Raw genomic sequence first — 18,550 nt, 5'->3', positions numbered from 1 at the left:
ACTTCTTACCTGACATTCCTCACCTTCACTGGCCCTCATTATTCTGGAAAACAGGCATTTTCTGGTTAAATCACTGCATAGTTCCTTAAAATGCTTTTTGATATTTGTCTTTTGATACCACAGCTCTGCCCTGTGCTTAGAACATTCTCCCAGCAGCCCCTGTCTGGAGTTCAGTGAACTAGCCAGGCCAAAACCACAAACAAAACCCTGGGTAATTTTGTTACAAGTGATTCAGGGAACAGACTTTGAGAACAAATGAAGGATTTTACAGGGAACCATGTAGTTGGCTTTCTAGGCTCAGCAGGCAGTGATGGCCTGCTTGGTTCTAGGTCCCAGACTCTATAGCAGCCCATTCATTCAGCCGAGGCCGCTTAGCCCTCCTGAAGCCTGCCAGATCCCAGAATCATCTGGCTTTGTGGTTCAGTAAGGGCAGGGGTGGACTTCCCAGGTGGTGCTAGTCTTAAAGAACTTGCCTACCAACACAGGACACATAAGAGATGGGGTTTCAATCTCTGGGTCAGAAAGATCCCTGGAGGAGGGCGTGGCAACCCACTCCATTATTCTTGCCTGGAGAATCCCATGGACAGAGGAGCCTCGAGGGCTATAGTCCACAGGGTCTTAAAGAGTTGTGCATGACTGAAGTGACAGAGCACGCATGCACTCAAGGTCAGGCACAATGGATTTAAGAAGTGTTGGATTACTAAATTAGCTTGTTATACACAGGGGTGGGGTTTGGTGTCTGCTTTTGCTCTGATCTTTCTGTTTAATTTTTTGTGTGGACACAGAAAATTTTAACTTTTATCGCAGGCTCCATAACTGTTTCTTATCCTAATACCTATTTCTGCAGTAAATGAGTTCTTGTCTCATTTGGTTTTCCTTTTCATCTCTCTGCAGACACTCTGGATGAGCCAGCACTTGTGACTGGCTGAGAACACAGAAGTCCACTGGATGTTAGTCAGAAAACCTGAGTGTAAGCTCTGATTTTTCCAACTAGAAGCTTTTGTGAACTTAGACAAATTTTATCATTGCCCTAAGATAAAGATGCCAACCTCATAGCATCATTGTGTTATTTAAACAAAGTGTTTGATTTTGCCATTGTAGTGGGCTATATCAAATCCAGCTGTGGCCATTATTGCCACTCGCTCTCATTATCCCCTCCAGTAAAGAGAAGGTGGTTAGGTTGCCATTCCTCTGAACCTTCATGGAGGAAGGAAAGAAAGATCCAGGGATTTGGAGTGAAAAAAGGAGAGAGAGAGTCAGGGCAGAGGACTTAGTGGGAATACCATGAACATGTTCCTGAGACAGCCCCTGTCATTTAACCCCACGGAATAAAACATGAGCAGAGGCCAGAGCATGGGGGGATGTATTCATGAGGGCCTGGTCTCTAAGACAGTGTAGTGAAGTGATATTAGATGCTTTCCAGTGTACAGTTTAGGCTGGAACTGAGCCCACCTCACAAATTTAATTACACTAGATGTGGAAAACTCATTTTGTTTCCCCTGAAAGCAGCTGAAAACCACCAATTCTCCTTTCATCATTGCAATTAAACTCTTCTCTAACAAACCAGTCTTCCAATAATCTTTACCAGAAGGGAAACATTCTGCAGGTCATCCAGCCATCCATCCAAGAATGGAACTCATCTGAGCTGGGCTGATTCCCCTCTTCCCTGCCTTTTGTTTGCTTGCTTGTTTCTAGAGAGAAGTATATCAGGTTTATAAGACAGTGGTTCAGCCATCATCTGGAAGTAAGGAAATTGTACCACAGGTGCCAAAGGCAAAGCTTTCTGGCATTTCAGAGACTAACCTAATAGTGTTATTTGCTTAGTCGTGTCTGACTCTTTGTGACCTCATGGACTCTAGCCCTCCACGGCCTCTGTCCATGGAATTCTCCAGGTAAGAATACTGGAGTGTGTTGCCCTTGCCTTCTCCAGGGGGTCTTCTAGACTCAGGAACTGAACATGTATCTCCTGTATTGCAAGTGGATTCTTTACTGTCTGAGCCACCAAGGAAGCCCAACCTAATAAGTTGGTGCCAAATAAGTAAGAAAAACAACTAAGTTATCTGCAGTGACCATCCTCAAAGAAGGATGTTATTTAAGCCAGATGTATTACTTCAACTAATACAACAACCCTTTGAAGTCAGTATTAGCAGCCCAACTTGGGATGAAAGAGCTGAAGCTCTGTGAGGTTGCATTTTGTCTAAAATCATTAAAGAGTAAATGGTATAGATAAGATTTGAACCCTGGTTCAGCTAATCCCAAAGTTTTCATTGAATACTACCTAGAATTTCTTTCTCTTTCCTTCTTCCTCTATTTCTCTTTATTTTTACTCTCATTTTTTTTTTTTTTTGGGTCATAGTGACACATTTTTCTGTTCCAGTAGTGCTGAGTAAGCACTGGCAGCGGTGAGTTAGTAAATCCCACATTCTTGAGGTCTATCCTCATCACTGTCCTTGATAATAGGACCAACAGGATGAAAGATAATGCATCACCCTCTCTGACATGCCACTGTGTCCCCATCTCTAGGAATTCCAAGTACACGTACTTGGACCACAGCTGGCCTCTACTCACTGGCAGTCCAACATCCATTCACCAAAAGTGCGAAAGGCTTTGATATAAGTTGGGAATTAGACAATGGGACACACAACCTTCTTTTCCTAAATGAGAGATCTTATTTTTCTTAGTCCACTGAACCAAAATATTTCTCACTTTTGTGACCAAGGCAAGGCCCTTAAAGTTTAGGTCAATGTTAGTACAGAAAGATTCAGATGGACAAATGGAGCTGTTTATTTATGAAAGATGTAGAAGCTAGACAATTCTTAATCCTTTTCTCAGAAACACTGGCCAATCTCAAAAAGCCAGGCCATTACTCATATATCTTGGGAGGAAGGGGAGAATCCTTGGAGGAATAAAAAAGGCAAGTCTGGGTCTGAAAGGAACCAGAGATGTAGTATTGATGATTATAATAATCATTATTAGCTTTTTAGTAGCTGGTCTCCAAGACGGGCCCTGAACGACTCTCAGGTTTTCCTAGTGCTCCTGTCCTCGTACAGTCTCTTTCCACAATGAAAAGACTGAATTGGATCATTAATAGACTGTTATTAGAATGACAAGGTGTGACTTCCCAGACTCTAATAGAAAACACTGCAGCTTCTACCTCTGTCTCTTTGATTAGTCACTCCGAAGGAAGTCAATTGTCATATTGTGAGGATACTCAAGCAGCCCTATTGAAAAACCTATGTGGCAAAGAACAGAGGCCTTTTGGCAAAAGATGGCAGAAAACTGCCATCCAGGTGAATGAGTTATCTTGAAAGATGATCTTCCAGCCCTACGCAAGCCTTCAGGTAACTACAGCTTTGGCTGACATCTTAATTGCAACCTTATGAGAGATCCTGAGCCAAAACTACCTATCTGAGCTGCTACTAGATTCATAATCCACACAAACTGTGTGAAATAACAAACATTGATTATTGTTTGAAACTGCTAAGCTTTGGCATAGTTTGTCACAAAGCAATGCAATCACAATAGCAATTATTTATTTAAAATCTATAGGTCATGCAATTTACTATTCTAACCACTTTACATATATCATATCTAATCTTCACAAAATTCTAACAAGTGGTATTACCATCCTGTGCTTTTATAGATGGTAAAAATGAAAGTAAAGCAGAAGAAAGCTAATAGAACTTCCCAAGGTCAAACTGCAAGTGGAAGATGTAGGATGCGAACACATCATGGATGGATGCACCTCAAATCTCTTGCTCTTCTACTTCTACCCTGCTGTTGAACACATGTACGATATAAATAAGTAGATAAATAAATGAATTAAGAGTTCAGAGAGCATATACCTGCTTTTGTATTCATTTGGAGCATATTAAGATACTTCTTACTATGAGCAATTATATGTCAACAAATTAGATAAGCTAGAAAAAAGAGAAATACAGTTCTAGGAGCATACAACCTACCAAGAATGAATCAGGAAGAAACAGAACATCTAAACAGACTAATAGTGACTATGGAGTTTGAAGTAGTAAATCAAACCTCCCAACAAAGAACAGCCAGGACCAGATTTTTTCACTGATGAGTTCAACCAAACATTCAAAGATGAATTAATGCCAATCCTTCTCAAGTTCTTCCAAGAAACTAGAGGATGGAATACTGGAACACTCCATAACTCATTTTATGAAGTCAGCATTACCCTGATATCAAGCTAGATGAGGACATTACAAGAAAAGAAAACCATAGGCCAACCTCCTCAATGAATATAAATGCAAAAATTCTCAACAAAAAACGAGCACACAAAGTTCAACAGCACATTAAAAAGGATCATACGCCATACCATGATCAAAAGGGATTTATTTCTGGTGTGCAATGATGGTTCAACGTGTGATTCAATAAATGATACACACCATTAGTAAAATGAAAGATAAATATCTTATGATGCTCTCAATAGATGCACCCATATTTAATGGAACACTAAGTCACAAAGTATTTACACAATTTTCCTAAGGGCATGGAGCCAAGAAATGAGAGAATTAAGATTGGAAGTCAGGTCTACCTGGTTACCATACTTTGACTACTGTTGAAAGTTGACTCCCAGATAAGGCTGGCATCTAGCTCTATGTCTGTTAAGCTTAGGTCCTGTTCTCTGGCTGCTATCCTAGGACCTGGTACCTGGTCTCAATATTCCTAGCTACTTCTATGGGTCTAGCTTTAACCAGGAAGGCCCTCCCTGGGTCCAAGGAAGAGTCTCCATTTGATGATGAGTCCTGTCTCTGCCCAGAGATTCTAGATGTGAAACCCCTGTTGAGTCTATCATTTTCAATAGAAGGGCTGCTACAGAAGAGATAAATGCTTGCTCTACTCTCAGACCTTATAATTTACACAGTTGGTCTGGGCCATTTCCAGGTAATGGTGGTGGTCTAGTTGCAAGTTGTGTTCAACTCTTGAGATCCCATGGACTGTAGCCCGCCATGCTCCTCTGTCTATGGGATTTCCCAGGCAAGAATACTGGGGTGGGTTGCCGTTTCCTTCTCTTGACCCAAGGATTGAACCAGAGTCTCTTGCATTTCCTGCATTTGGCAGGCGGATTCTTCACCAACTGAGCCACCAGGGAATGTCAGGCCTCAATTTATCCAGCCTGGATGATTTTTATAGCTCAACTCTCAGCCTATCAGCACAGTAGCTTCCCCTGTACACAGATACTTGTTTAAAGATGAAGTCATAATGACCCAATCACAGAATGAAGCAACAGATTCTGTTGGGACTTCTGGATGAGCGTCTCTTGCTTTTTCCTACTGGACTGGACTTTGGGAGAATGTGTATTCTGCCACCCTGAGATGACATGTGGCCTGGAAATGCAGTTAAGAACAAATTGAGTTAGGAGAAGAAGAAAACAATCGGGGTCTCAGGAGCTCTATATCAAGATGCACGGGAAGGCAGATTTATTCCTGGATTACCTATGAACTAATGAATTACTTATTTTTGCCTAAGGCAGTTTAGGTTGTGTTTAAAGACTCCTAGGCCTTAATCTTCCCTTCTGTGTATTGCATTTCAGTTCCTCTTGGCCTGCATTCAGTCTGATGGCCAAGGTCTTGCTAGCTCCTTCCTTACCTAACCAACCTCATGCTGATTAGCTATGGCGTTTTGGATACCATGCCTCCAAGTCACCTTCTCAGAGCACAGTCCACCCACCCACTTCAAGATGGGGCCCTTGTCTCTTCACCTGAGTCCTGGGATATGGCATCCTATAAAGATTTCCCAGGAGAAATATTCTAGGAACATAGTTAATTCGTTTGTCTCCTGGCCACTATGAGAACAAACACGTTTCTCTCTGCCTTTAAATGTTTTTCAGATTCTGGAATTTGTTTACTTAGATTTAATAAATCTTCCCAGTAACACCCGATGCTGTTGTTTTTCATTGTTGACAAGAATGATATAGGTTGGTGGATGGAAGTGGGAAGGTAAATTGATACAACCTTTCTGGAAAATGAGTTGGCAGTAAGACTTAATAATTCCTTAAACATATTAATGCTCTTTGGCCCAGCAATTCTACTTTTAAAATAGCCAAAACAAACAAAAAAAAAATTATGCAAAAGAAGTAAGTTTTTTTTCACAAATAATTTTATGGTAGAGTCATTTATAAGAGAAAAACATCTGGATATAGCACAAATGTACAACAATAAGACATGTATTTTTGTAAACCAGGCTACATATAAAAGATGGAAGAGTCTAGAGCTTTTAGAAATAAGTATGCCTTTAAAATGCTCATAAAATGTTCATGGATCTAAGTAATTCCATCCCTAGTAATTTATCCTGAGACAGTAACCTAAAATGTAGACACAAATGTATACACAAAGGTTGGTAAATTATTCATAAGATGGAAAAATAAAATCAAGTTAAATATCCAACATCATTGGCATGGGAAAAATTTCTGTTGTAATATTAAGTGAAAAATCAGGATAAAATTTTATATTCTATATGATCTCAGCTATGTAAAACAAAATTAAACATGCATAGGAAAAAGGCAAAGAAGTAAATGTGTTAAAATATTAAACAGTGATTGCCTCTGGGAGATAACTGATATTTCATCTTTATAACTTATCTGTGTTTTTCAAAATTTGCACCATAGGCATGTGCTATCTTTTAATAGAGAAAGTTATTATAAAAAGATGGTAAGTATGTAAACTACATAGCGACATGAAGATTGTTTATGAAATAATGTTAAGTGAAAAAAGATGTACATAAAAACTTACTGTGATTGCAATTATGTAAATATGTTTCTGCATATAGACAAGAACTGAAAAGGAAAATGTATAAATAGAATTAGGTTTTGTATTATGCTAAGGCTGTGGGACTAGGAACAATTTATTTATCTCCTTTAAAGATCTCTTTAAAGTTGTTTTAATGATGTACATACAATTTTTGAACCATCCTCCCAGTGCATATCCACTCTGCTGCTAACTGCTGGCTATGAGGTCAGGAGTTCCCTGACCTGGCTTCTCTCCTGGTCGTGGCCACCCTGGACGGGCTCCATAGGCTATGCTGGCTCTGAAGATGGCCATGAAACAGGAATAATGGCTAGTTTGGGCTCTCTTGTTCCTTTAGTCTTCAGAGTGGCTACATTTACATCATGGGGGACTTTCATTGTAGATAAAGTCCAAAGTTGTTATGTAATGACCAGCAGGTTTAGTCTATCAGGTATCACCATATAACCTAGGTATTGCTTTAACAAGGTTAAGGGGTGATGAAAATATTTTTTGTGCATATTTGCAATCAGAAACCATTCTAGCTGTGATTTTTTCTGGAGGTTTCTGCGATATTTTAGAAAATCAATTGTCTCTTCAGGATGTAGCCTCGTTAGTGGAAAAGACCCATGCCTGTGATGGGCCGACATAGCACACTTTCCTTATCAACAGCAAAGTAGGTCAGCTTTAATTCTGTCTGAGAAAGAAGACTCTGTGGGCCAATATCACATAGGAAGTAGTATTCTTATGTAGCAATAGAAAAAGCAACATTCTGATATAGAATCAGAGAGAGCTGGATTTGAAATCTGACTCGAGTATTTACTTATTAACTGCATTTATGTGGGCAATTCTAATTGTGTAGCACCTTCATTTCTCATCAGCAAATCAGGAAAGACTATGCCTGTTTAATGGACAGTGGAGGAAATTATGTGAAAAATACATGTGAAGTGCCTAACACAGTTCTGACACTGAATGCTGATGTTTAGATACTTCCTAAATCTGTCCTTTTAGTCTATACCATCAAAAAGTTAATGAGCATTTGACAAAGTGCCAAGGTAAATCAAAAAGAGAAAGAACAGTTTTTTCAACAAATGGTGCTAGCAAAACTGGAAAATCACATGCAAATAGACAAATTGGAGTCCTATCTCATATCATACAAAAATTAGCTCACAGGAGTATATCTTTGTGACATTAGGCAATGTTTTCTTGGATATGATACCAAAAGCATAAGCAATAAAATAGATAAATTGAACTTCATCAAAATAAAAAATTTTTTTGTTTGTTTTAAATGCCATCAAGCAAGTGAAAAGACAAGCCATGGAAAAGGAAACCATACTTTAAAATTATATATCTGACAAAAGACCTTGTACTCAGAATATGTATTTAAAAACTTTTACAACTCAATGATAAAAAGACAAATGTAACCTAATTGATATCAGTAAGGGAAAACTTGCCTAACATTTTCCCAAAAAAGATACACAAATGGCAAATAAGCACATTAAAACATATTCAACATCATAAGTCATTGGGAAAATACAAACCAAAACTACTATGTGATACCACTTCATACCCACTAGGATGACTATGAATCAAAAGATAGATAATAACAAGTGTTAGAGAGGATGGGGAGAAACTGGAAGCACCCTATGCGGCTGATGAAAATGTAAATGACAGAGCTACTTTAGAAAACACTTCTGCAGTTTCTCAAAACGTTTACCTCGACACATACCAAATGGTCCAGCCATTCATTTCCTAGATATATGTTCAAGAGAACTCAAAACATGGTTTTCACTTGTTCACAAATGTCTGTGGTGACATTATTCACAATAGCCAAAAATGTAGACAACTGAAATGTTTATCAATAGATGAATGGATAAACAAATTATGATATATCAATACAATGGAATATTATTTAGCAACAAAAAGGAGTGAAGTACTGACATATGCTGGAGTATGGATGGACCTTGAAAACATTATGTTGAATAAAAAAAGCATCCAGTCACAAAAGGCCACATACTACACAATTCCATTCATATGAGACATCTAGAATAGGCAAATCCATGGAGATAGAAAGTAAATTAGTGGTTGCAGGGCCTAGGGGAAGGCAAAAATGGGGAATGACTGTTAATGGGTACAGAGTTTCTTTTTGGAGTAATAATAATGTTCTGGAATTAGTGGTGATTGTACAATTCTGTAAATTTACTGAAAACCACTACATGGTACACTTTATTTAATGTAAATGATGCACTTTAAAGGATGGATTTTATGGATGTGAATTATATCTCAGTAAAGCTGTTATTTTTATTTAAAGCTATGATCAAGACTCTTAACTTGATTGTGGGAATGTAAAAATCTTTCTAGAAGTGTAAAAAGGTATATTCACCATTGCCAAATATTCTAGCTCTTCTCACTGCAGTGTGCTTCCAAGTAGGGAGAGTCAACATCTGTACGCTGTTGAATTAGAAGTTGTCATATGAGTTGCTTTGACCAAGGAAAACTGGGAAAAAGTAACCCTTTCTAAAGAATTTTAAGAGAAGGTACATGACTCTCTCTCTTTCCCTTTCCCCTCTGCCATGACCCAAAGGCAGGTGCTGCCAGTACTTTCCTGAAATCTCACACATTCTCCTGGCACTTATTGTTTCTGCACATATTGAATACTTTCCAATTGCTGACATCTGCAAATTTCTCTTGAGGACTTTCTCTGGCCACTGGAATCTGCTATGTCCATACATCAAGCAGATTAGAAGTGTCAGGAAATAACACCCCCGCCCTCACTCCCACACTTTGCCCCTCAGGAATATCTCTGAGGCTTATTTTCTCCTGACTTCCAGGGTTCTCCTGAAGGGTTAAATTCCAGTTACCAACAGTGGCAGCTTGCTTGATAATGAATCTTTCTTAACTTTTTTTTCCTTTCCCCAAATCTTACTCCATCTCTCAACAAGGTCTCTGGGATCACGTCCTAAATAAAATATTGAAATGAAAATCTTTGTCTCAAGTTTGGCTTCTTAAGGAACCCAAACTGAGACACAGCAGTGTTCCAAATAGAGGATGCTTGGTTGGTCTGGGTGCCAGAGTGAAAATGATGTAGAGCAGAACTTATGCCAGCCCATGAAAGACACATATCAGAAGTAAAAAAATACAGCGATGTTTTTTAAGTCTCTGTAATTTTGATATCGTTGTTACTTCAATGTAATGTAGACTGTCATGACTAGTGAACTATGTATACCTATTCTTAGTAATTCTCGTTCTAGGAATTTTTCCTAAAGAAACAATTAAGGATGCACACAAAAATATTTATACAAGAATGTTCACTCCGGTGTTATTTATAACTAAATCATCAGGGATAATTAATATGCAATAATTTTAGAAGGCAATGGCAACCCACTCAAGTATTCTTTCCTGGGAAAATCCCACAGGTATAGGAGCCTGGCAGGCTGCAGTCCATGGGGTTGCAAAGGAGCGGGACACGACTTAGAGACTATGACAAACCAAAATACAACAAGAGATACATTTAAAATAGAATGTGTTTCAGCTGTATAAAAGTCCCTCTTTGAGAATATTTAATAATATTGAAAAATGTTCACATCATATTCAAATGTAACAGTTTACATAGATCATTATAACTTTATTTTTAAAACTACGTACATGTTTGTATATATATATGCAAAAAGTAGCAGTCTCTTTTATCAATCTGGTGGCAAAAGTTTCACCTGGATAGGAGAAAAATATTTGCTCATATTGCCTCCCTTCTATTGAAGAGGTTATACTAGAATAAACCTTCAAAAAGTAAGTAAAAAACTATAGTTGGGCTTCTGGGCCAAATGAGTAAATAAGTTCATGCTTCAGTAAACCCATTCATTCCCATTAAATGGTAATTTTGAATAATACATGAAAAAAGAAATGAAAAGATATAGTTAGGCTCCATTGCAAGAGACATATCTCCATGAAACTGAAAAGCACAAACGCAAAATGCTATACATGCTCCTGAGGCTACTTGCTTACGGAAATCTGGATCTAGAAGCAGTCAGTAGCTGCTGAAATTTGGACTTCTATGAGACTCCTTAAAGTGTTCAATAGGAGATGAGGACCAGAGATAAGATCTTATGCTTAGAACAAGGACCAAGGGTAGGGCTTCCCAGTTATGGAAGGAGTCTAGAAAAATAAAAGCCTGGTGCAGAATTTTCTGGGAGATAGCTCTTATGTGCTATATATGCCTAGAGAAGTGAGGGATATAGACATAGCAATCTGAAGCAATGCCAAGCTATCCTACTGACTTTTTATCACTGGATCTGACATACCCCCAGTATCTGTAAGGTTCTGTACTGAAATTATGGGTAGAGTCAACTGCAAAAATCAACACATAGCGATATGTGGGTATAGTGGGAGATTTATTGTTTTGGGGTGGGGGCGGTCAGGGAAGGGGACAAAGAGTAACAGAAAACTTCCTTCTCAAAGTGATATTACAAATTAAAATTTCAAAATGCATGAAGAAATTAAATGCTAAAAATGATACTAAACAAAATCAACAGTTATAACTTGAATTCACTCCAGATGAAACTTATTTTATAAAACAGTCAAAGCTTTTAAAATAAGCATATTGAGGATGTTTGAAGAAACAAATGAAGACAGAATAAGAAATTATGAAACAGAATAGGCAGAAATAAAATGAGAGCAGGTGGATATGAACAAAATTAGAAATCTCAGAAATTAAAAATAGATAGTCATTGAAATATTGAAAAAGACAGGAAAAAATCTAGACTAGATATGGTCAAAAAATGAATATGAATTCAAGTTACTTTTGGGTAAGTCAGAATCAGTGCATTAAAATAAAATTATAAAAATTATGAAAAGTCAGCAAAGAACCATGGGGGCAACTTGAGAAAATCCAACATTCATCTAATAAAAATTATTAAAGAATAGGAATGAAGGGAAAGCAATATTTGAAGAGGTAATTTGCTGATAATTTCTCGAAATTAAAGAAAGACATTGATTCTCAGGCAGAAAGTGTACTCAGAATACCAAGAAGGGTAAATAGAAATAAATTCACATCTAGACTCATTAAAATGAAAAAGTAGAGCATAAATAGAGCATAAAGATCAAAAGGAAAAATCTTTGAGCCTACCCAAGAAAAGATAAGTTACTGCAAACAAATAATGGCAGACTTCTCATTAGCAACTATGGATGTCAGAAAAAAAAGAAAAAAAAAAATCCTCAATGTATAAAGGGAAATCCTCCTCAAGCTAGAATTTATACATAGCCAAACTATCATTCCAAAGAGAAGTCAAAATAAGGACAAATACAGATTAAGATTTCTTCCCAAGGACTCTCACTAAAGTAGCTATTAAAGGATTCACTTTAGTAAGGTAACAGGAAAATCTTGAGATGCAATAAATAAGAGAACACAAAAATTTATAAGCTGTGTAGGAAAAGTCAAATGGCTCTTAATCATCATCATCATTGCTTTTCTTTTTTGAAAAACTTTAACTTAAAAGTCTAAATGATAATAACTAGGTGGTGACAGGGCAGTATTTAATAGGTAGTTAAATTTGGCCTTGGAGTACAGAATGAAGCAGGGCAAAGGCTAATAGAGTTTTGCCAAGAGAAAGCAGTGGTCATAGCAAACACCCTCTTCCAACAACACAAGAGAACACTCTGCACATGGACATTACCAGAGGGTAAACACCAAAATCAGATTCATTATATTCTTTGCAGCTGAAGATGGAGAAGCTCTATACAGTCAGAAAAAAACAAGACCAGGAGGTGACTATGGCTCAGATCATGAACTCCTTATTGCCAAATTCAGATTTAAATTGAAGAAAGTAGGGAAAACCACTAGACCATTCAGGTATGAACTAAATCAAATCCCTTATGACGATACAGCAGAAGTGAGAAATAGATTTAAGGGACTAGATCTGAAAGACAGAGTGCCTGATGAACTATGGATGGAGGTTCATGACATTGTACAGGAGACAGGGATAAAGACCATCCCCATGGAAAAGAAATGCAAAAAAGCAAAATGGCTGTCTGAGGAGGCCTTACAAACAGCTGTGAAAAGAAGAGAAGTGAAAAGCAAAGGAGAAAAGGAAAGATATTCCCATTTGAATGCAGTTCCAAAGAATAGCAAGGAGAGATAAGAAAGCCTTCCTTAATGCAAAGAAATAGAGGAAAACAACAGAATGGGAAAGACTAGAGATCTGTTCAAGAAAATTAGAGATACAAAGGGAACATTTCATGTAAAGATGGGCTCAATAAAGGACAAAAATTGTATGGACCTAACAGAGGCAGAAGATTAAGAAGAGGTGGCAAGAATACACAGAAGAACCATAAAAAAAAGATCTTCATGACCCAGATAATCACAATGGTGTGATCACTCACCTAGAGCCAGACATCCTGGAATGTGAAGTCAAGTGGGCCTTAGGAAGCATCACAACGAACAAAGCTAGTGGAGGTGATGGAATTCCAGTTAAGCTATTTCAAATCCTGAAAGATGATGCTGTGAAAGTGCTGCACTCAATATGCCAGCACATTTGGAAAACTCAGCAGTGGCCACAGGACTGGAAAATTTCAGTTTTCATTTCAATCCCAAAGAAAGGCAATCCCAAAGAATGCTCAAACTACTGCACAATTGTACTCATCTCACATGCTAGTAAAGTAATGCTCACAATTCTCCAAGCCAGGCTTCAGCAATATGTGAACCATGAACTTTCAGATGTTCAAGCTGGTTTTAGAAAAGGCAGAGGAACAAGAGATCAAATTGCCAATATCTGCTGGATCATTGAAAAAGCAAGAGAGTTCCAGAAAAACATCTATTTCTGCTTTATTGACTATGCCAAAGCCTTTGACTGTGTGGATCACAATAAACTATGGAAAATTCTGAAAGAGATGGGAAATACCAGACCACCTGACCTGCCTCTTGAGAAACTTATATGCAGGTCAGGAAGCAACAGTTAGAACTGGACATGGAACAACAGACTGGTTCCCAATAGGAAAAGGAGTACGTCAAGGCTGTATATTGTCACCCTGCTTATTTAACTTATATGCAGAGTACATCATGAGAAACGCTGGGCTGGAGGACGCACAAGCTGGAATCAAGATTGCCTGGAGAAATACCAATAACCTCAGATATGCAGATGACACCACCCTTATGGCAGAGAGTTCAGAGGCACGAAAAAGCCTCTTGATGAAAGTGAAGAAGGAGAGTGAAAAAGTTTTGGCTTAAAACTTAACATTCAGAAAACTAAGATCATGGCATCTGGTCCCATCACCTCATGGGAAATAAATGCGGAAACAGTGGAGACACTGTCAGACTTTATTGTTTTGGGCTCCAAAATCACTGCAGATGGTGACTGAAGCCATGAAATTAACAGATGCTTACTCGTTGGAAGGAAAGTTATGACCAACCTAGGTAGCATATTAAAAAGCAGAGACATTACTTTGCCAACAAAGGTCTGTCTAGTCAAGGCTATGGTTTTTCCAGTGGTCACGTAAGGATGTGAGATTTGGACTGTGAAGAAGGCTGAGCGCCGAAGAACTGATGTTTTTGAACTGTGGTGTTGGAGAAGACTCTTGAGAGTCCCCTGGACTGCAAGGAGATCCAGCCAGTCCATCCTAAAGGAGATCAGTCCTGGGTGTTTATTGGAAGGACTGATGCTGAGGCTGAAACTCCAATACTTTGGCCACCTGATATGAAGAGTTGACTCATTGGAAAAGACCCTGATGCTGGGAGGGACTGGGGGCAGGAGGAAAAGGGGCCGACAGAGGATGAGATGGCTGGATGGCATCACCAACTCCATGGACATGAATTTGAGTAAATTCCGGGAGTTGGTGAGACAGGGAGGCCTGGCATGCTGCGATTCATGGGGTCGCAAAGAGTCAGACATGAATGAGCTACTGAACTGAACTGAACTGAGCTGAACTAAAGCATGCTAAAGCTCTTTTTGTGGCTGAAAGAATGACTTTATATATTTTGAATAACTTCAGACTTTGTTAAAAAAAAAAAAGGATAGTCAAGTATATTTCCAAAAGGTAAACAGTTAAGGTTAGAAACAAAATCTGTAGCATTGAAATCTAGAGATGGGGTAAAAAGTAGGTAATATATAAAACATAATGTGTTCTGTTGGTTCAGATGGTAAAGAACCTGCCTGCAATGCAGGAGACCCAGGTTTGACCCCTGGGTTGGGAAGATTTCCTGGAGAAGAAAATGCCAACCTACTTCAGTATTCTTGCCTGAAGTATTTAATGAACAGAGGAGCCTGGCAGGCTACAGTCCATAGGATTGCAAACAGACAGACATGACTGATAGACTAACATTTTTCACTTTCACTTTCAGTCCAAACAAGGCAAGGCAAAAGAAAAAAGAAAATAAATGATAAACAGAAAGCACAAATATGGCAGTAGAAATATGTCCAAATATATTAGTATTCATAATAAATGTAAACAGATTAAATTCATCTGTCATAAGGCAGAGATTATTAGATTTTATAAAAAAGAAAAGATAACTGTATTTTCAAAAGATAAACATAAATGGGACAAGGTAAATGACATATCTCTACCAATTATGAGACAATATTAAAATTAAGATTTATTGTAAGCAAGACATGGGGTTAATGCAGATTAACAGTGATAGACAAACAGTATGGTACAGAAAGCTCAGAAACAGATTCTGTATATAGGAAAACTGACATATGACAGATGTTTAACTGTTAATAAGTGGGAGAAAGGATGAACTAGTTATTACATGGTATTGAGATAATGGGTTATCCATATGTACATAAGAAATTAAATCCCTAACTCATATCATACACAATGATCAGTCATGTAAATGAGATAAGTATCCAAAAGTGATGTAAAACTTGAAAACTTTTAGAATACATGAGAATATGATATTCAGGTAGGGAAGGATTTTTTAAATAAGTCATAAAAGCAAAGCTCATAAAGCAGTATTCACATATTCAAATATACTAATACTAAAAAAGAAACTTCCGTAAATCAGAAAACACAAGCCATCATCTTGAAGAAGATATTTACAATTCATATTAAGCAACAAAGTATCAATATGAAAAATAATAAAGAATTAAAAATCAGTAAAAAGTAGCAACCCAACAGGAAATACACAAATGATATGAAAAAGTCAGTTCAGAGAAGAAACCAAAGTGGCCAATAAACATACGAAAAGATTTTCAATCCCACCAGTAATCAGGGAAACATATATTATAAAAACCGTGGTGGACTTCCCTTTTGGTCCAGTGGTTAAGAATATGACTTACAGTGCAGGAGAAGTGGCCGGGGAACTAAAATCCCACAAGCTACAAAGCAAGTAAGCCTAAACACCGCAACGAGAGGGTCCAAGCACCACAAGGAAAGATCCTACATGATGCAACAAAGATTCTGTGTGCCACAGTTAAGACCCAAAGCAGTCAAATAAATAGATAACAATTAAAACAAATAAAATCAATGGGATAACATTTCACATTTATCATGACAACCAGTAAAAATGTATAAGTTTGATGATTTCAACTGTGGAGGATTCAGAGATATGGGAACTATTGTACTTTGCTGTTATTATAGTTTGAAGTATAAATTTGTTCAACTACTTTAGAAAACAACTGGCTACTACATAGTAAATTTGAAGATGAATATAATCAGTAATTCCTCTCCAAGTTATATGCTCAAGATAATTCTCATTCTTATGCATAAAATGGTCCTAGTAGCATTGTTTAAAATTGCAAAACATTGGAAATAATCTAAATCACAATCAGTAAAGTGAAAAAAAGAAATTGTGATGGAATTATAAGTGAAATTTTATATAGCAGTTAAAAACAATTGAACCAGAGCCACATGTATCTACGTGAATGAATCTCTACAATATAAGAGAAAAATTACAGAATGACATTTATAGTGTGACATCATTTATAGGAATTTGTAAAACAATGCCAGTTATACCAGTTATACATTGGATTTATTACAGTTGTTACCTATTGGGTGAAGGCGGAGAGATGCAATCAGCGAGGAGTGCAGGGAAGTCACAACTAGATCTATATTTTTTAAAATAGGGAACTGTGTAGCATAGATGGTACAACATTGATATGATAAAACCAAGGTGTTTGGTGGGGGAGGGCAGTAAATGACTCTTCCTTTTACCTCTACTCTTTTCTGTATATTTAAAATTATTCACAATAAACAAAATAGTTTAAAGAAGATAAGACAATTTTTAAGTCTGCCAAACTGTCAGCCAGCATTTCTGAAGGCTACTAGTTGGTGACAAGTGGCAGCATCAGACTGCAGTCCTGTGTTGAGAATGGTCTGGTGAGGAGTGCAAACGAGCTGGCACCTCCCACTGGCACTCCCAGAGAGGCAGCATGCCCCTTGCTGGCCGTGGTGGCTTCTGGTGAAGTGGGGATTGGGGGTGACTTTGAAAGTGAGAGATAGTTACAATAGTGATTTTGACGTGGACTCGAGCTGTCTAGATAATACATAATCGAGTAATCCTTCCTAACCTTTCTTAGGCGTGATACACATGGGTAACATTTGTCTGGCACTCTGGAGTAGAGGCTACTACCTCGGGGGCTCAGTTTCCCCCAGACCCACCTGTGGCCCTGAGCGATGTGTGGATCAGCATCTCACAGGTGCATATCTTAACAGCACACAAATGTAGCCTACCTGCGGTACTGTACACTTGTGTGACACAAAACGCCTTTCGAGAAGATTTGACCCAGAAAATAGTCTTTTCTACCTAAAAGTAGGGAGCATTATAAACTACTACAAACTCGGGCGGTGCTTAAAAGTTTGCCCAAAGGGAGTGCACCGAGAGTCACAACTATTCTGCTTGAGTTTGTGCTGTAGCAGTTAAGAACAGAAAGCGCTAGTGCAAAAGAAATGCAGTTAACAAGAGTCTAAAAGTTTCCTTCTCAAGCAACTGAAGACAGATCAAGAACCCTCTCCAATTCATAGGTCAGCATCATATCAAGCTGTGACCAGATGAAACTGGGATGTGAAAGCAGGCAAACTAGGCCAGAATATGCGGGGCAGAACAAAACACAATCTCGAAGGACAGCAACTAACCAGACAAGACAAAGATAATCCCTTACCAACACCTTCGTGGGAAGGGATTGGTATGTCACCCAACAGCCATTTTCATTAGGTTAGCTCATGATTTGGAATTTCTATAATTATATACATGCTAACCACAGTTCATTCTATGGGTTATTTTTTTTTCCATTTATTTTTATTAGTTGGAGGCTAATTACTTTACAACATTGCAGTGGTTTTTGTCATACATTGACATTCTATGGGTTATATTGAACATTTTCAAACCAGTTCATCTTTGTTCTTCTAAAGTCTCAAGTTCAAGGAGCTCTATTAGGTGGAACTATAATAAGGTCACCTGACCTGGGTGGATCCAACTTACATTTGTAGTCACTGTTTTACACCTCAGTTACATAGATAGATAACCAGCCTCTGTGCTGAGACAGTACCTGCAAAGGACAACTTCTCAGTCTCCCTGTAAGTGAGCCAACTGGCCCTGGATACAGTAACAGGCTGGGTGTAAGGCAGGGATGACATGGCACAGCTATACTGGTTACTAAAATACTGAAATACCTCCATATTTGTTGGTAATTAGCCACTCCTAGAGCCCCCCGCACAACCCATGTGACCACTCTGTCACACTAGTCCTTTTACCAGAATACCATCTCCCCCTAGTCCAGTAACCAAAGTGTTAATGCCCAGCACAGCAGGGAGTCACAGAGCTGTTAAATATTTTGAACATTACCAGTGGATAGAGACGAATCACCATATCCACTCTTGAA

At 38.1% G+C, this 18,550-nt stretch overlaps 1 protein-coding gene across 4 annotated transcripts in view; it reads right to left on the bottom strand.

Annotated features, from left to right (window-relative positions):
• AGBL4 (AGBL carboxypeptidase 4) overlaps positions 1 to 18,550 on the bottom strand; it is a 1,425,416-nt gene that overhangs the window by 332,961 nt on the left and 1,073,905 nt on the right. The gene's annotated exons all lie outside the window — the stretch shown is intronic.

The sequence above is a fragment of the Odocoileus virginianus genome, chromosome 5 (genome assembly GCF_023699985.2).
Source record: "Odocoileus virginianus isolate 20LAN1187 ecotype Illinois chromosome 5, Ovbor_1.2, whole genome shotgun sequence".
Lineage (NCBI taxonomy): Eukaryota > Metazoa > Chordata > Mammalia > Artiodactyla > Cervidae > Odocoileus > Odocoileus virginianus.
This window is presented reverse-complemented; position numbering and strand designations above follow the sequence as displayed.